Below are 20,628 nucleotides of genomic sequence, written 5' to 3'. Positions count from 1 at the left end.
CTCTTGATAGTATTTACACTACCTTGGTAGGCAGCTGAAAGGCACCACAAAAGTTGTTCTACCTGCTTTCTGGGCTGAGATGGGGAAAAGCTGAATTTTGGACTCGGCTGGTGACAAAATTTTAATAAATACACCCCATGCACAACTCCACTAGCGAAGGTGCCAGGGACGAGTTCTGTTGGTAGTTTTTACATTGCTCTGGTAGGCATCAAAAGGACACCACAAAAGTTGTTCTACCTGCTTTCTGGGCTGAGATGGGGAACCGCTGAATTTTGGAGTCGGCCGGTGACAAAATGTTCCAAACACACCCCATGCACAACTCCACCGGGGAAGGTGCCAGACAGGAGTTCTCCTGGTAGTTTTTACACTACCTTGGTAGGCACCTGAAAGGCACCACAAAAGTTGTTCTACCTGCTTTCTGGGCTGAGATGGGGAACCACTGAATTTTGGAGTCGGCTGGTGACAAAATGTTCCAAACACACCCCATGCACAACTCCACCGGGGAAGGTGCCAGACAGGAGTTCTCTTAATAGTTTTTACACTACCTTGGTAGGCAGCTGAAAGGCACCACAAAAGTTGTTCTACCTGCTTTAAGGGCTGAGATGGGGAACCGCTGAATTTTTGGACTCGGCTGGTGACAAAATGTTCCGAACACACGCCATGCACAACTCCACCGGGGAAGGTGCCAGACAGGAGTTCTCCTGGTAGTTTTTACATTGCTCCGGTAGGCATCTGAAAGACACCACAAAAGTTGTTCTACCTGCTTTCTGGGCTGAGATGGGGAACCGCTGAATTTTGGACTCGGCCGGTGACAAAATTTTAATAAATACACCCCATGCACAACTCCACTAGCGAAGGTGCCAGGGACGAGTTCTGTTGGTAGTTTTTACATTGCTCCGGTAGGCATCTGAAAGACACCACAAAAGTTGTTCTACCTGCTTTCTGGGCTGAGATGGGGAATAGCTGAATTTTGGACTCGGCCGGTGACAAAATGTTCCAAAGACACCCCATGCACAACTCCACCGGGGAAGGTGCCAGACAGGAATTCTCTTAATAGTTTTTACACTACCTTGGTAGGCAGCTGAAAGACACCACAAAAGTTGTTCTACCTGCTTTCTGGGCTGAGATGGGGAACCGCTGAATTTTGGACTCGGCCGGTGACAAAATGTTCCAAACACACCCCCTGCACAACTCCACCGGGGAAGGTGCCAGACAGGAGTTCTCTTAATAGTTTTTACACTACCTTGGTAGGCAGCTGAAAGGCACCACAAAAGTTGTTCTACCTGCTTTCTGGGCTGAGATGGGGAACCGCTGAATTTTGGAGTCGGCTGGTGACGAAATGTTCCAAACACACCCCATGCACAACTCCACCGGGGAAGGTGCCAGACAAGAGTTCTCCTGGTAGTTTTTACACTACCTTGGTAGGCATCTGAAAGACACCACAAAAGTTGTTTTACCTGCTTTCTGGGCTGAGATGGGGAACAGCTGAATTTTGGACTCGGCTGGTGACAAAATTTTAATAAATACACCCCATGCACAACTCCACTAGCGAAGGTGCCAGGGACGAGTTCTGTTGGTAGTTTTTACATTGCTCCGGTAGGCATCAAAAGGACACCACAAAAGTTGTTCTACCTGCTTTCAGGGCTGAGATGGGGAACCGCTGAATTTTGGACTCGGCCGGTGACAAAATGTTCCAAACACACCCCATGCACAACTCCACCGGGGAAGGTGCCAGACAGGAGTTCTCTTAGTAGTTTTTACACTACCTTGGTAGGCAGCTGAAAGGCACCACAAAAGTTGTTCTACCTGCTTTCTGGGCTGAGATGGGGAACCGCTGAATTTTGGAGTCGGCCGGTGACAAAATGTTCCAAACACACCCCATGCACAACTCCACCGGGGAAGGTGCCAGACAGGAGTTCTCCTGGTAGTTTTTACATTGCTCCGGTAGGCATCTGAAAGACACCACAAAAGTTGTTCTTCCTGCTTTCTGGGCTGAGATGGGGAACAGCTGAATTTTGGAGTCGGCCGGTGACAAAATGTTCCAAACACACCCCATGCACAACTCCACCGGGGAAGGTGCCAGACAGGAGTTCTCCAGGTAGTTTTTACATTGCTCCGGTAGGCATCTGAAAGACACCACAAAAGTTGTTCTACCTGCTTTCTGGGCTGAGATGGGGAACCGCTGAATTTTGGACTCGGCCGGTGACAAAATGTTCCAAACACACCCCATGCACAACTCCACCGGGGAAGGTGCCAGACAGGAGTTCTCCTGGTAGTTTTTACATTGCTCCAGTAGGCATCTGAAAGACACCACAAAAGTTGTTCTTCCTGCTTTCTGGGCTGAGATGGGGAACCGCTGAATTTTGGAGTCGGCCGGTGACAAAATGTTCCAAACACACCCCATGCACAACTCCACCGGGGAAGGTGCCAGGCAGGAGTTCTCCTGGTAGTTTTTACATTGCTCCAGTAGGCATCTGAAAGACACCACAAAAGTTGTTCTACCTGCTTTCTGGGCTGAGATGGGGAACAGCTGAATTTTGGACTCGGCTGGTGACAAAATTTTAATAAACACACCCCATGCACAACTCCACTAGCGAAGGTGCCAGGGACGAGTTCTGTTGGTAGTTTTTACATTGCTCCTGTAGGCATCAAAAGGACACCACAAAAGTTGTTCTTCCTGCTTTCTGGGCTGAGATGGGGAATCGCTGAATTTTGGACTCGGCCGGTGACAAAATGTTCCAAACACACCCCATGCACAACTCCACCGGGGAAGGTGCCAGACAGGAGTTCTTCTGGTAGTTTTTACATTGCTACGGTAGGCATCTGAAAGACACCACAAAAGTTGTTCTTCCTGCTTTCTGGGCTGAGATGGGGAACCGCTGAATTTTGGAGTCGGCCGGTGACAAAATGTTCCAAACACACCCCATGCACAACTCCACGGGGGAAGGTGCCAGACAGGAGTTCTCTTAGTAGTTTTTACACTACCTTGGTAGGCAGCTGAAAGGCACCACAAAAGTTGTTCTACCTGCTTTCTGGGCTGAGATGGGGAACCGCTGAATTTTGGAGTCGGCCGGTGACAAAATGTTCCAAACACACCCCATGCACAACTCCACCGGGGAAGGTGCCAGACAGGAGTTCTCCTGTTAGTTTTTACATTGCTCCGGTAGGCATCTGAAAGACACCACAAAAGTTGTTCTTCCTGCTTTCTGGGCTGAGATGGGGAACCGCTGAATTTTGGAGTCGGCCGATGACAAAATGTTCCAAACACACCCCATGCACAACTCCACCGGGGAAGGTGCCAGACAGGAGTTCTCCTGGTAGTTTTTACATTGCTCCGGTAGGCATCTGAAAGACACCACAAAAGTTGTTCTACCTGCTTTCTGGGCTGAGATGGGGAACCGCTGAATTTTATACTCGGCTGGTGACAAAATGTTCCAAAAACACCCCATGCACAACTCCACCGGGGAAGGTGCCAGACAGGAGTTCTCCTGGTAGTTTTTACACTACCTTGGTAGGCATCTGAAAGACACCACAAAAGTTGTTCTACCTGCTTTCTGGGCTGAGATGGGGAACCGCTGAATTTTGGAGTCGGCCGGTGACAAAATGTTCCAAACACACCCCATGCACAACTCCACCGGGGAAGGTGCCAGACAGGAGTTCTCCTGGTATCTTTTACATTGCTCTGGTAGGAATCTGAAAGACACCACAAAAGTTGTTCTACCTGCTTTCTGGGCTGAGATGGGGAACCGCTGAATTTTGGACTCGGCCGGTGACAAAATGTTCCAAACACACCCCCTGCACAACTCCACCGGGGAAGGTGCCAGATAGGAGTTCTCTTAGTAGTTTTTACACTACCTTGGTAGGCATCTGAAAGACACCACAAAAGTTGTTCTACCTGCTTTCTGGGCTGAGATGGGGAACCGCTGAATTTTGGACTCGGCTGGTGACAAAATGTTCCAAACACACCCCATGCACAACTCCACCAGGGAAGGTGCCAGACAAGAGTTCTCTTGATAGTTTTTACACTATCTTGGTAGGCAGCTGAAAGGCACCACAAAAGTTGTTCTACCTGCTTTCTGGGCTGAGATGGGGAACAGCTGAATTTTGGACTCGGCTGGTGACAAAATTTTAATAAATACACCCCATGCACAACTCCACTAGCGAAGGTGCCAGGGACGAGTTCTGTTGGTAGTTTTTACATTGCTCCGGTAGCCATCAAAAGGACACCACAAAAGTTGTTCTACCTGCTTTCTGTGCTGAGATGGGGAACCGCTGAATTTTGGACTCGGCCGGTGACAAAATGTTCCAAACACACCCCATGCACAACTCCACCGGGGAAGGTGCCAGACAGGAGTTCTCTTAGTAGTTTTTACACTACCTTGGTAGGCAGCTGAAAGGCACCACAAAAGTTGTTCTACCTGCTTTCTGGGCTGAGATGGGGAACCGCTGAATTTTGGAGTCAGCCGGTGACAAAATGTTCCAAACACACCCCATGCACAACTCCACCGGGGAAGGTGCCAGACAAGAGTTCTCCTGGTAGTTTTTACACTACCTTGGTAGGCATCTGAAAGACACCACAAAAGTTGTTTTACCTGCTTTCTGGGCTGAGATGGGGAACAGCTGAATTTTGGACTCGGCTGGTGACAAAATTTTAATAAATACACCCCATGCACAACTCCACTAGCGAAGGTGCCAGGGACGAGTTCTGTTGGTAGTTTTTACATTGCTCCGGTAGGCATCAAAAGGACACCACAAAAGTTGTTCTACCTGCTTTCTGGGCTGAGATGGGGAACCGCTGAATTTTGGACTCGGCCGGTGACAAAATGTTCCAAACACACCCCATGCACAACTCCACCGGGGAAGGTGCCAGACAGGAGTTCTCTTAGTAGTTTTTACACTACCTTGGTAGGCATCTGAAAGGCACCACAAAAGTTGTTCTACCTGCTTTCTGGGCTGAGATGGGGAACCGCTGAATTTTGGAGTCGGCCGGTGACAAAATGTTCCAAACACACCCCATGCACAACTCCACCGGGGAAGGTGCCAGACAGGAGTTCTCCTGGTAGTTTTTACATTGCTCCGGTAGGCATCTGAAAGACACCACAAAAGTTGTTCTTCCTGCTTTCTGGGCTGAGATGGGGAACCGCTGAATTTTGGACTCGGCCGGTGACAAAATGTTCCAAACACACCCCATGCACAACTCCACTAGCGAAGGTGCCAGACAGGAGTTCTCCTGGTAGTTTTTACATTGCTCCGGTAGGCATCTGAAAGACACCACAAAAGTTGTTCTACCTGCTTTCTGGGCTGAGATGGGGAACCGCTGAATTTTGGAGTCGGCCGGTGACAAAATGTTCCAAACACACCCCCTGCACAACTCCACCGGGGAAGGTGCCAGACAGGAGTTCTCTTAGTAGTTTTTACATTACTCCAGTAGGCACCTGAAAGGCACCACAAAAGTTGTTCTACCTGCTTTCTGGGCTGAGATGGGGAACCGCTGAATTTTGGAGTCGGCTGGTGACAAAATGTTCCAAAGACACCCCATGCACAACTCCACCGGGGAAGGTGCCAGACAGGAGTTCTCTTAGTAGTTTTTACACTACCTTGGTAGGCACCTGAAAGGCACGACAAAAGTTGTTCTACCTGCTTTCTGGGCTGAGATGGGGAACCGCTGAATTTTGGACTCGGCTGGTGAAAAAATGTTCCAAACACACCCCATGCACAACTCCACCGGGGAAGGTGCCAGACAGGAGTTCTCCTGGTAGTTTTTACACTACCTTGGTAGGCATCTGAAAGACACCACAAAAGTTGTTCTACCTGCTTTCTGGGCTGAGATGGGGAACCGCTGAATTTTGGAGTCGGCCGGTGACAAAATGTTCCAAACACACCCCATGCACAACTCCACCGGGGAAGGTGCCAGACAGGAGTTCTCTTAGTAGTTTTTACACTACCTTGGTAGGCAGCTGAAAGGCACCACAAAAGTTGTTCTACCTGCTTTCTGGGCTGAGATGGGGAACCGCTGAATTTTGGAGTCGGCCGGTGACAAAATGTTCCAAACACACCCCATGCACAACTCCACCGGGGAAGGTGCCAGACAGGAGTTCTCCTGGTAGTTTTTACACTACCTTGGTAGGCACCTGAAAGGCACCACAACAGTTGTTCTACCTGCTTTCTGGGCTGAGATGGGGAACCGCTGAATTTTGGAGTCGGCCGGTGACAAAATGTTCCAAACACACCCCATGCACAACTCCACCGGGGAAGGTGCCAGACAGGAGTTCTTCTGGTAGTTTTTACATTGCTACGGTAGGCATCTGAAAGACACCACAAAAGTTGTTCTTCCTGCTTTCTGGGCTGAGATGGGGAACCGCTGAATTTTGGAGTCGGCCGGTGACAAAATGTTCCAAACACACCCCATGCACAACTCCACCGGGGAAGGTGCCAGACAGGAGTTCTCTTAGTAGTTTTTACACTACCTTGGTAGGCAGCTGAAAGGCACCACAAAAGTTGTTCTACCTGCTTTCTGGGCTGAGATGGGGAACCGCTGAATTTTGGAGTCGGCCGGTGACAAAATGTTCCAAACACACCCCATGCACAACTCCACCGGGGAAGGTGCCAGACAGGAGTTCTCCTGGTAGTTTTTACATTGCTCCGGTAGGCATCTGAAAGACACCACAAAAGTTGTTCTACCTGCTTTCTGGGCTGAGATGGGGAACCGCTGAATTTTGGAGTCGGCCGGTGACAAAATGTTCCAAACACACCCCATGCACAACTCCATCGGGGAAGGTGCCAGACAGGAGTTCTCCTGGTAGTTTTTACACTACCTTGGTAGGCATCTGAAAGACACCACAAAAGTTGTTCTACCTGCTTTCTGGGCTGAGATGGGGAACCGCTGAATTTTGGACTCGGCCGGTGACAAAATGTTCCAAACACACCCCATGCACAACTCCACCGGGGAAGGTGCCAGACAGGAGTTCTCTTAGTAGTTTTTACACTACCTTGGTAGGCAGCTGAAAGGCACCACAAAAGTTGTTCTACCTGCTTTCTGGGCTGAGATGGGGAACCGCTGAATTTTGGAGTCGGCCGGTGACAAAATGTTCCAAACACACCCCATGCACAACTCCACCGGGGAAGGTGCCAGACAGGAGTTCTCCTGGTAGTTTTTACACTACCTTGGTAGGCACCTGAAAGGCACCACAACAGTTGTTCTACCTGCTTTCTGGGCTGAGATGGGGAACCGCTGAATTTTGGAGTCGGCCGGTGACAAAATGTTCCAAACACACCCCATGCACAACTCCACCGGGGAAGGTGCCAGACAGGAGTTCTTCTGGTAGTTTTTACATTGCTACGGTAGGCATCTGAAAGACACCACAAAAGTTGTTCTTCCTGCTTTCTGGGCTGAGATGGGGAACCGCTGAATTTTGGAGTCGGCCGGTGACAAAATGTTCCAAACACACCCCATGCACAACTCCACCGGGGAAGGTGCCAGACAGGAGTTCTCTTAGTAGTTTTTACACTACCTTGGTAGGCAGCTGAAAGGCACCACAAAAGTTGTTCTACCTGCTTTCTGGGCTGAGATGGGGAACCGCTGAATTTTGGAGTCGGCCGGTGACAAAATGTTCCAAACACACCCCATGCACAACTCCACCGGGGAAGGTGCCAGACAGGAGTTCTCCTGGTAGTTTTTACATTGCTCCGGTAGGCATCTGAAAGACACCACAAAAGTTGTTCTACCTGCTTTCTGGGCTGAGATGGGGAACCGCTGAATTTTGGAGTCGGCCGGTGACAAAATGTTCCAAACACACCCCATGCACAACTCCATCGGGGAAGGTGCCAGACAGGAGTTCTCCTGGTAGTTTTTACACTACCTTGGTAGGCAGCTGAAAGACACCACAAAAGTTGTTCTACCTGCTTTCTGGGCTGAGATGGGGAACCGCTGAATTTTGGAGTCGGCCGGTGACAAAATGTTCCAAAAACACCCCCTGGCACAACTCCACCGGGGAAGGTGCCAGACAGGAGTTCTCTTAGTAGTTTTTACACTACCTTGGTAGGAACCTGAAAGACACCACAAAAGTTGTTCTTCCTGCTTTCCGGGCTGAGATGGGGAACCGCTGAATTTTGGACTCGGCCGGTGACAAAATGTTCCAAACACACCACATGCACAACTCCACCGGGGAAGGTGCCAGACAGGAGTTCTCCTGGTAGTTTTTACATTGCTCCGGTAGGCATCTGAAAGACACCACAAAAGTTGTTCTACCTGCTTTCTGGGCTGAGATGGGGAACCGCTGAATTTTGGAGTCGGCCGGTGACAAAATGTTCCAAACACACCCCATGCACAACTCCACCGGGGAAGGTGCCAGACAGGAGTTCTCCTGGTAGTTTTTACACTACCTTGGTAGGCAGCTGAAAGGCACCACAAAAGTTGTTCTACCTGCTTTCTGGGCTGAGATGGGGAACCGCTGAATTTTGGACTCGGCTGGTGACAAAATGTTCCAAACACACCCCATGCACAACTCCACCGGGGAAGGTGCCAGACAGGAGTTCTCCTGGTAGTTTTTACACTACCTTGGTAGGCACCTGAAAGGCACCACAACAGTTGTTCTACCTGCTTTCTGGGCTGAGATGGGGAACCGCTGAATTTTGGAGTCGGCCGGTGACAAAATGTTCCAAACACACCCCATGCACAACTCCACCGGGGAAGGTGCCAGACAGGAGTTCTCCTGGTAGTTTTTACACTACCTTGGTAGGCACCTGAAAGGCACCACAACAGTTGTTCTACCTGCTTTCTGGGCTGAGATGGGGAACCGCTGAATTTTGGAGTCGGCCGGTGACAAAATGTTCCAAACACACCCCATGCACAACTCCACCGGGGAAGGTGCCAGACAGGAGTTCTTCTGGTAGTTTTTACATTGCTACGGTAGGCATCTGAAAGACACCACAAAAGTTGTTCTTCCTGCTTTCTGGGCTGAGATGGGGAACCGCTGAATTTTGGAGTCGGCCGGTGACAAAATGTTCCAAACACACCCCATGCACAACTCCACCGGGGAAGGTGCCAGACAGGAGTTCTCTTAGTAGTTTTTACACTACCTTGGTAGGCAGCTGAAAGGCACCACAAAAGTTGTTCTACCTGCTTTCTGGGCTGAGATGGGGAACCGCTGAATTTTGGAGTCGGCCGGTGACAAAATGTTCCAAACACACCCCATGCACAACTCCACCGGGGAAGGTGCCAGACAGGAGTTCTCCTGGTAGTTTTTACATTGCTCCGGTAGGCATCTGAAAGACACCACAAAAGTTGTTCTACCTGCTTTCTGGGCTGAGATGGGGAACCGCTGAATTTTGGAGTCGGCCGGTGACAAAATGTTCCAAACACACCCCATGCACAACTCCATCGGGGAAGGTGCCAGACAGGAGTTCTCCTGGTAGTTTTTACACTACCTTGGTAGGCATCTGAAAGACACCACAAAAGTTGTTCTACCTGCTTTCTGGGCTGAGATGGGGAACCGCTGAATTTTGGACTCGGCCGGTGACAAAATGTTCCAAACACACCCCATGCACAACTCCACCGGGGAAGGTGCCAGACAGGAGTTCTCTTAGTAGTTTTTACACTACCTTGGTAGGCAGCTGAAAGGCACCACAAAAGTTGTTCTACCTGCTTTCTGGGCTGAGATGGGGAACCGCTGAATTTTGGAGTCGGCCGGTGACAAAATGTTCCAAACACACCCCATGCACAACTCCACCGGGGAAGGTGCCAGACAGGAGTTCTCCTGGTAGTTTTTACACTACCTTGGTAGGCACCTGAAAGGCACCACAACAGTTGTTCTACCTGCTTTCTGGGCTGAGATGGGGAACCGCTGAATTTTGGAGTCGGCCGGTGACAAAATGTTCCAAACACACCCCATGCACAACTCCACCGGGGAAGGTGCCAGACAGGAGTTCTTCTGGTAGTTTTTACATTGCTACGGTAGGCATCTGAAAGACACCACAAAAGTTGTTCTTCCTGCTTTCTGGGCTGAGATGGGGAACCGCTGAATTTTGGAGTCGGCCGGTGACAAAATGTTCCAAACACACCCCATGCACAACTCCACCGGGGAAGGTGCCAGACAGGAGTTCTCTTAGTAGTTTTTACACTACCTTGGTAGGCAGCTGAAAGGCACCACAAAAGTTGTTCTACCTGCTTTCTGGGCTGAGATGGGGAACCGCTGAATTTTGGAGTCGGCCGGTGACAAAATGTTCCAAACACACCCCATGCACAACTCCACCGGGGAAGGTGCCAGACAGGAGTTCTCCTGGTAGTTTTTACATTGCTCCGGTAGGCATCTGAAAGACACCACAAAAGTTGTTCTACCTGCTTTCTGGGCTGAGATGGGGAACCGCTGAATTTTGGAGTCGGCCGGTGACAAAATGTTCCAAACACACCCCATGCACAACTCCATCGGGGAAGGTGCCAGACAGGAGTTCTCCTGGTAGTTTTTACACTACCTTGGTAGGCAGCTGAAAGACACCACAAAAGTTGTTCTACCTGCTTTCTGGGCTGAGATGGGGAACCGCTGAATTTTGGAGTCGGCCGGTGACAAAATGTTCCAAAAACACCCCCTGGCACAACTCCACCGGGGAAGGTGCCAGACAGGAGTTCTCTTAGTAGTTTTTACACTACCTTGGTAGGAACCTGAAAGACACCACAAAAGTTGTTCTTCCTGCTTTCCGGGCTGAGATGGGGAACCGCTGAATTTTGGACTCGGCCGGTGACAAAATGTTCCAAACACACCACATGCACAACTCCACCGGGGAAGGTGCCAGACAGGAGTTCTCCTGGTAGTTTTTACATTGCTCCGGTAGGCATCTGAAAGACACCACAAAAGTTGTTCTACCTGCTTTCTGGGCTGAGATGGGGAACCGCTGAATTTTGGAGTCGGCCGGTGACAAAATGTTCCAAACACACCCCATGCACAACTCCACCGGGGAAGGTGCCAGACAGGAGTTCTCCTGGTAGTTTTTACACTACCTTGGTAGGCAGCTGAAAGGCACCACAAAAGTTGTTCTACCTGCTTTCTGGGCTGAGATGGGGAACCGCTGAATTTTGGACTCGGCTGGTGACAAAATGTTCCAAACACACCCCATGCACAACTCCACCGGGGAAGGTGCCAGACAGGAGTTCTCCTGGTAGTTTTTACATTGCTCCGGTAGGCATCTGAAAGACACCACAAAAGTTGTTCTACCTGCTTTCTGGGCTGAGATGGGGAACCGCTGAATTTTGGAGTCAGCCGGTGAAAAAATGTTCCAAACACACCCCATGCACAACTCCACCGGGGAAGGTGCCAGACAGGAGTTCTCTTAGTAGTTTTTACACTACCTTGGTAGGCATCTGAAAGACACCACAAAAGTTGTTCTACCTGCTTTCTGGGCTGAGATGGGGAACCGCTGAATTTTGGAGTCGGCCGGTGACAAAATGTTCCAAACACACCCCATGCACAACTCCACCGGGGAAGGTGCCAGACAAGAGTTCTCTTGATAGTTTTTACACTACCTTGGTAGGCAGCTGAAAGGCACCACAAAAGTTGTTCTACCTGCTTTCTGGGCTGAGATGGGGAACAGCTGAATTTTGGACTCGGCTGGTGACAAAATTTTAATAAATACACCCCATGCACAACTCCACTAGCGAAGGTGCCAGGGACGAGTTCTGTTGGTAGTTTTTACATTGCTCCGGTAGGCATCAAAAGGACACCACAAAAGTTGTTCTACCTGCTTTCTGGGCTGAGATGGGGAACCGCTGAATTTTGGAGTCGGCCGGTGACAAAATGTTCCAAACACACCCCATGCACAACTCCACCGGGGAAGGTGCCAGACAGGAGTTCTCCTGGTAGTTTTTACATTGCTCCGGTAGGCATCTGAAAGACACCACAAAAGTTGTTCTACCTGCTTTCTGGGCTGAGATGGGGAACCGCTGAATTTTGGAGTCGGCCGGTGACAAAATGTTCCAAACACACCCCATGCACAACTCCACCGGGGAAGGTGCCAGACAGGAGTTCTCCTGGTAGTTTTTACATTGCTCCAGTAGGCATCTGAAAGACACCACAAAAGTTGTTCTACCTGCTTTCTGGGCTGAGATGGGGAACCGCTGAATTTTGGAGTCGGCCGGTGACAAAATGTTCCAAACACACCCCATGCACAACTCCACCGGGGAAGGTGCCAGACAGGAGTTCTCTTAGTAGTTTTTACACTACCTTGGTAGGCAGCTGAAAGGCACCACAAAAGTTGTTCTACCTGCTTTCTGGGCTGAGATGGGGAACCGCTGAATTTTGGAGTCGGCCGGTGACAAAATGTTCCAAACACACCCCATGCACAACTCCACCGGGGAAGGTGCCAGACAGGAGTTCTCCTGGTAGTTTTTACACTACCTTGGTAGGCACCTGAAAGGCACCACAAAAGTTGTTCTACCTGCTTTCTGGGCTGAGATGGGGAACCGCTGAATTTTGGAGTCGGCCGGTGACAAAATGTTCCAAACACACCCCATGCACAACTCCACCGGGGAAGGTGCCAGACAGGAGTTCTCCTGGTAGTTTTTACATTGCTCTGGTAGGCATCTGAAAGACACCACAAAAGTTGTTCTACCTGCTTTCTGGGCTGAGATGGGGAACCGCTGAATTTTGGAGTCGGCCGGTGACAAAATGTTCCAAACACACCCCATGCACAACTCCACCGGGGAAGGTGCCAGACAGGAGTTCTCTTAGTAGTTTTTACACTACCTTGGTAGGAACCTGAAAGACACCACAAAAGTTGTTCTTCCTGCTTTCTGGGCTGAGATGGGGAACCGCTGAATTTTGGAGTCGGCCAGTGACAAAATGTTCCAAACACACCCCATGCACAACTCCACCGGGGAAGGTGCCAGACAGGAGTTCTCTTAATAGTTTTTACACTACCTTCGTAGGCAGCTGAAAGACACCACAAAAGTTGTTCTACCTGCTTTCTGGGCTGAGATGGGGAACCGCTGAATTTTGGACTCGGCCGGTGACAAAATGTTCCAAACACACCCCATGCACAACTCCACCGGGGAAGGTGCCAGACAGGAGTTCTCTTGATAGTTTTTACACTACCTTGGTAGGCATTTGAAAGGCACCACAAAAGTTGTTCTACCTGCTTTCTGGGCTGAAATGGGGAACAGCTGAATTTTGGACTCGGCTGGTGACAAAATATTAATAAATACACCCCATGCACAACTCCACTAGCGAAGGTGCCAGGAACGAATTCTGTTGGTAGTTTTTACATTGCTCCGGTAGGCATCAAAAAGACACCACAAAAGTTGTTCTACCTGCTTTCTGGGCTGAGATGGGGAACCGCTGAATTTTGGACTCGGCCGGTGACAAAATGTTCCAAACACACCCCATGCACAACTCCACCGGGGAAGGTGCCAGGGACGAGTTCTGTTGGTAGTTTTTACATTGCTCCGGTAGGCATCAAAAGGACACCACAAAAGTTGTTCTACCTGCTTTCTGGGCTGAGATGGGGAACCGCTGAATTTTGGAGTCGGCCGGTGACAAAATGTTCCAAACACACCCCCCGGCACAACTCCACCGGGGAAGGAGCCAGACAGGAGTTCTCTTAGTAGTTTTTACACTACCTTGGTAGGAACCTGAAAGACACCACAAAAGTTGTTCTTCCTGCTTTCTGGGCTGAGATGGGGAACCGCTGAATTTTGGAGTTGGCCGGTGACAAAATGTTCCAAACACACCCCATGCACAACTCCACCGGGGAAGGTGCCAGACAGGAGTTCTCTTAGTAGTTTTTACACTACCTTGGTAGGCATCTGAAAGACACCACAAAAGTTGTTCTACCTGCTTTCTGGGCTGAGATGGGGAACCGCTGAATTTTGGAGTCGGCCGGTGACAAAATGTTCCAAACACACCCCCCGGCACAACTCCACCGGGGAAGGTGCCAGACAGATGTTCTCTTAGTAGTTTTTACACTACCTTGGTAGGCAGCTGAAAGACACCACAAAAGTTGTTCTTCCTGCTTTCTGGGCTGAGATGGGGAACCGCTGAATTTTGGAGTCGGCCGGTGACAAAATGTTCCAAACACACCCCATGCACAACTCCACCGGGGAAGGTGCCAGACAGGAGTTCTCCTGGTAGTTTTTACATTGCTCCGGTAGGCATCTGAAAGACACCACAAAAGTTGTTCTACCTGCTTTCTGGGCTGAGATGGGGAACCGCTGAATTTTGGAGTCGGCCGGTGACAAAATGTTCCAAACACACCCCCTGCACAACTCCACCGGGGAAGGTGCCAGACAGGAGTTCTCTTAGTAGTTTTTACATTGCTCCGGTAGGCATCTGAAAGACACCACAAAAGTTGTTCTACCTGCTTTCTGGGCTGAGATGGGGAACCGCTGAATTTTGGAGTCGGCCGGTGACAAAATGTTCCAAACACACCCCATGCACAACTCCACCGGGGAAGGTGCCAGACAGGAGTTCTCCTGGTAGTTTTTACACTACCTTGGTAGGCAGCTGAAAGGCACCACAAAAGTTGTTCTACCTGCTTTCTGGGCTGAGATGGGGAACCGCTGAATTTTGGACTCGGCTGGTGACAAAATGTTCCAAACACACCCCATGCACAACTCCACCGGGGAAGGTGCCAGACAGGAGTTCTCCTGGTAGTTTTTACATTGCTCCGGTAGGCATCTGAAAGACACCACAAAAGTTGTTCTACCTGCTTTCTGGGCTGAGATGGGGAACCGCTGAATTTTGGAGTCAGCCGGTGAAAAAATGTTCCAAACACACCCCATGCACAACTCCACCGGGGAAGGTGCCAGACAGGAGTTCTCTTAGTAGTTTTTACACTACCTTGGTAGGCATCTGAAAGACACCACAAAAGTTGTTCTACCTGCTTTCTGGGCTGAGATGGGGAACCGCTGAATTTTGGAGTCGGCCGGTGACAAAATGTTCCAAACACACCCCATGCACAACTCCACCGGGGAAGGTGCCAGACAAGAGTTCTCTTGATAGTTTTTACACTACCTTGGTAGGCAGCTGAAAGGCACCACAAAAGTTGTTCTACCTGCTTTCTGGGCTGAGATGGGGAACAGCTGAATTTTGGACTCGGCTGGTGACAAAATTTTAATAAATACACCCCATGCACAACTCCACTAGCGAAGGTGCCAGGGACGAGTTCTGTTGGTAGTTTTTACATTGCTCCGGTAGGCATCAAAAGGACACCACAAAAGTTGTTCTACCTGCTTTCTGGGCTGAGATGGGGAACCGCTGAATTTTGGAGTCGGCCGGTGACAAAATGTTCCAAACACACCCCATGCACAACTCCACCGGGGAAGGTGCCAGACAGGAGTTCTCCTGGTAGTTTTTACATTGCTCCGGTAGGCATCTGAAAGACACCACAAAAGTTGTTCTACCTGCTTTCTGGGCTGAGATGGGGAACCGCTGAATTTTGGAGTCGGCCGGTGACAAAATGTTCCAAACACACCCCATGCACAACTCCACCGGGGAAGGTGCCAGACAGGAGTTCTCCTGGTAGTTTTTACATTGCTCCAGTAGGCATCTGAAAGACACCACAAAAGTTGTTCTACCTGCTTTCTGGGCTGAGATGGGGAACCGCTGAATTTTGGAGTCGGCCGGTGACAAAATGTTCCAAACACACCCCATGCACAACTCCACCGGGGAAGGTGCCAGACAGGAGTTCTCTTAGTAGTTTTTACACTACCTTGGTAGGCAGCTGAAAGGCACCACAAAAGTTGTTCTACCTGCTTTCTGGGCTGAGATGGGGAACCGCTGAATTTTGGAGTCGGCCGGTGACAAAATGTTCCAAACACACCCCATGCACAACTCCACCGGGGAAGGTGCCAGACAGGAGTTCTCCTGGTAGTTTTTACACTACCTTGGTAGGCACCTGAAAGGCACCACAAAAGTTGTTCTACCTGCTTTCTGGGCTGAGATGGGGAACCGCTGAATTTTGGAGTCGGCCGGTGACAAAATGTTCCAAACACACCCCATGCACAACTCCACCGGGGAAGGTGCCAGACAGGAGTTCTCCTGGTAGTTTTTACATTGCTCTGGTAGGAACCTGAAAGACACCACAAAAGTTGTTCTTCCTGCTTTCCGGGCTGAGATGGGGAACCGCTGAATTTTGGAGTCGGCCGGTGACAAAATGTTCCAAACACACCCCATGCACAACTCCACCGGGGAAGGTGCCAGACAGGAGTTCTCTTAGTAGTTTTTACACTACCTTGGTAGGAACCTGAAAGACACCACAAAAGTTGTTCTTCCTGCTTTCTGGGCTGAGATGGGGAACCGCTGAATTTTGGAGTCGGCCAGTGACAAAATGTTCCAAACACACCCCATGCACAACTCCACCGGGGAAGGTGCCAGACAGGAGTTCTCTTAATAGTTTTTACACTACCTTCGTAGGCAGCTGAAAGACACCACAAAAGTTGTTCTACCTGCTTTCTGGGCTGAGATGGGGAACCGCTGAATTTTGGACTCGGCCGGTGACAAAATGTTCCAAACACACCCCATGCACAACTCCACCGGGGAAGGTGCCAGACAGGAGTTCTCTTGATAGTTTTTACACTACCTTGGTAGGCATTTGAAAGGCACCACAAAAGTTGTTCTACCTGCTTTCTGGGCTGAAATGGGGAACAGCTGAATTTTGGACTCGGCTGGTGACAAAATATTAATAAATACACCCCATGCACAACTCCACTAGCGAAGGTGCCAGGAACGAATTCTGTTGGTAGTTTTTACATTGCTCCGGTAGGCATCAAAAAGACACCACAAAAGTTGTTCTACCTGCTTTCTGGGCTGAGATGGGGAACCGCTGAATTTTGGACTCGGCCGGTGACAAAATGTTCCAAACACACCCCATGCACAACTCCACCGGGGAAGGTGCCAGGGACGAGTTCTGTTGGTAGTTTTTACATTGCTCCGGTAGGCATCAAAAGGACACCACAAAAGTTGTTCTACCTGCTTTCTGGGCTGAGATGGGGAACCGCTGAATTTTGGAGTCGGCCGGTGACAAAATGTTCCAAACACACCCCCCGGCACAACTCCACCGGGGAAGGAGCCAGACAGGAGTTCTCTTAGTAGTTTTTACACTACCTTGGTAGGAACCTGAAAGACACCACAAAAGTTGTTCTTCCTGCTTTCTGGGCTGAGATGGGGAACCGCTGAATTTTGGAGTTGGCCGGTGACAAAATGTTCCAAACACACCCCATGCACAACTCCACCGGGGAAGGTGCCAGACAGGAGTTCTCTTAGTAGTTTTTACACTACCTTGGTAGGCATCTGAAAGACACCACAAAAGTTGTTCTACCTGCTTTCTGGGCTGAGATGGGGAACCGCTGAATTTTGGAGTCGGCCGGTGACAAAATGTTCCAAACACACCCCCCGGCACAACTCCACCGGGGAAGGTGCCAGACAGATGTTCTCTTAGTAGTTTTTACACTACCTTGGTAGGCAGCTGAAAGACACCACAAAAGTTGTTCTTCCTGCTTTCTGGGCTGAGATGGGGAACCGCTGAATTTTGGAGTCGGCCGGTGACAAAATGTTCCAAACACACCCCATGCACAACTCCACCGGGGAAGGTGCCAGACAGGAGTTCTCCTGGTAGTTTTTACATTGCTCCGGTAGGCATCTGAAAGACACCACAAAAGTTGTTCTACCTGCTTTCTGGGCTGAGATGGGGAACCGCTGAATTTTGGAGTCGGCCGGTGACAAAATGTTCCAAACACACCCCCTGCACAACTCCACCGGGGAAGGTGCCAGACAGGAGTTCTCTTAGTAGTTTTTACACTACCTTGGTAGGCAGCTGAAAGGCACCACAAAAGTTGTTCTACCTGCTTTCTGGGCTGAGATGGGGAACCGCTGAATTTTGGAGTCGGCCGGTGACAAAATGTTCCAAACACACCCCATGCACAACTCCACCGGGGAAGGTGCCAGACAGGAGTTCTCCTGGTAGTTTTTACATTGCTCCGGTAGGCATCTGAAAGACACCACAAAAGTTGTTCTACCTGCTTTCTGGGCTGAGATGGGGAACCGCTGAATTTTGGAGTCGGCCGGTGTCAAAATGTTCCAAACACACCCCATGCAAAACTCCACCGGGGAAGGTGCCAGACAGGAGTTCTCCTGGTAGTTTTTACACTACCTTGGTAGGCAGCTGAAAGGCACCACAAAAGTTGTTCTACCTGCTTTCTGGGCTGAGATGGGGAACCGCTGAATTTTGGAGTCGGCCGGTGACAAAATGTTCCAAACACACCCCATGCACAACTCCACCGGGGAAGGTGCCAGACAGGAGTTCTCCTGGTAGTTTTTACATTGCTCCGGTAGGCATCTGAAAGACACCACAAAAGTTGTTCTACCTGCTTTCTGGGCTGAGATGGGGAACCGCTGAATTTTGGAGTCGGCCGGTGACAAAATGTTCCAAACACACCCCATGCACAACTCCACCGGGGAAGGTGCCAGACAGGAGTTCTCTTAGTAGTTTTTACACTACCTTGGTAGGCAGCTGAAAGGCACCACAAAAGTTGTTCTACCTGCTTTCTGGGCTGAGATGGGGAACCGCTGAATTTTGGAGTCGGCCGGTGACAAAATGTTCCAAACACACCCCATGCACAACTCCACCGGGGAAGGTGCCAGACAGGAGTTCTCCTGGTAGTTTTTACATTGCTCCGGTAGGCAGCTGAAAGGCACCACAAAAGTTGTTCTACCTGCTTTCTGGGCTGAGATGGGGAACCGCTGAATTTTGGAGTCGGCCGGTGACAAAATGTTCCAAACACACGCCATGCACAACTCCACCGGGGAAGGTGCCAGACAGGAGTTCTCCTGGTAGTTTTTACATTGCTCCGGTAGGCAGCTGAAAGGCACCACAAAAGTTGTTCTACCTGCTTTCTGGGCTGAGATGGGGAACAGCTGAATTTTGGACTCGGCCGGTGACAAAATGTTCCAAACACACCCCCTGCACAACTCCACCGGGGAAGGTGCCAGACAGGAGTTCTCCTGGTAGTTTTTACATTGCTCCGGTAGGCAGCTGAAAGGCACCACAAAAGTTGTTCTACCTGCTTTCTGGGCTGAGATGGGGAACCGCTGAATTTTGGAGTCGGCCGGTGACAAAATGTTCCAAACACACCCCATGCACAACTCCACCGGGGAAGGTGCCAGACAGGAGTTCTCCTGGTAGTTTTTACATTGCTCCGGTAGGCATCTGAAAGACACCACAAAAGTTGTTCTACCTGCTTTCTGGGCTGAGATGGGGAACCGCTGAATTTTTGGACTCGGCCGGTGACAAAATGTTCCAAACACACCCCATGCACAACTCCACCGGGGAAGGTGCCAGACAGGAGTTCTCCTGGTAGTTTTTACACTACCTTGGTAGGCAGCTGAAAGGCACCACAAAAGTTGTTCTACCTGCTTTCTGGGCTGAGATGGGGAACCGCTGAATTTTGGAGTCGGCCGGTGACAAAATGTTCCAAACACACCCCATGCACAACTCCACCGGGGAAGGTGCCAGGGACGAGTTCTGTTGGTAGTTTTTACATTGCTCCGGTAGGCATCAAAAGGACACCACAAAAGTTGTTCTACCTGCTTTCTGGGCTGAGATGGGGAACCGCTGAATTTTGGAGTCGGCCGGTGACAAAATGTTCCAAACACACCCCCCGGCACAACTCCACCGGGGAAGGTGCCAGACAGGAGTTCTCTTAGTAGTTTTTACACTACCTTGGTAGGAACCTGAAAGACACCACAAAAGTTGTTCTTCCTGCTTTCTGGGCTGAGATGGGGAACCGCTGAATTTTGGAGTTGGCCGGTGACAAAATGTTCCAAACACACCCCATGCACAACTCCACCGGGGAAGGTGCCAGACAGGAGTTCTCTTAGTAGTTTTTACACTACCTTGGTAGGAACCTGAAAGACACCACAAAAGTTGTTCTTCCTGCTTTCTGGGCTGAGATGGGGAACCGCTGAATTTTGGAGTCGGCCGGTGACAAAATGTTCCAAACACACCCCATGCACAACTCCACCGGGGAAGGTGCCAGACAGGAGTTCTCCTGGTAGTTTTTACATTGCTCCGGTAGGCATCTGAAAGGCACCACAAAAGTTGTTCTACCTGCTTTCTGGGCTGAGATGGGGAACCGCTGAATTTTGGAGTCGGCCGGTGAAAAAATGTTCCAAAGACACCCCATGCACAACTCCACCGGGGAAGGTGCCAGACAAGAGTTCTCCTGGTAGTTTTTACACTACCTTGGTAGGCAGCTGAAAGGCACCACAAAAGTTGTTCTACCTGCTTTCTGGGCTGAGATGGGGAACCGCTGAATTTTGGACTCGGCTGGTGACAAAATGTTCCAAACACACCCCATGCACAACTCCACCGGGGAAGGTGCCAGACAGGAGTTCTCCTGGTAGTTTTTACATTGCTCCGGTAGGCATCTGAAAGACACCACAAAAGTTGTTCTACCTGCTTTCTGGGCTGAGATGGGGAACCGCTGAATTTTGGAGTCAGCCGGTGACAAAATGTTCCAAACACACCCCATGCACAACTCCACCGGGGAAGGTGCCAGACAGGAGTTCTCTTAGTAGTTTTTACACTACCTTGGTAGGCATCTGAAAGACACCTCAAAAGTTGTTCTACCTGCTTTCTGGGCTG

The sequence above is a fragment of the Falco biarmicus genome, chromosome 1 (genome assembly GCF_023638135.1).
Source record: "Falco biarmicus isolate bFalBia1 chromosome 1, bFalBia1.pri, whole genome shotgun sequence".
In the NCBI taxonomy this organism is placed as follows: Eukaryota; Metazoa; Chordata; class Aves; order Falconiformes; family Falconidae; genus Falco; species Falco biarmicus.
The sequence above is the reverse complement of the archived record's forward strand: the minus strand, read 5'-3'. Positions refer to the sequence as shown.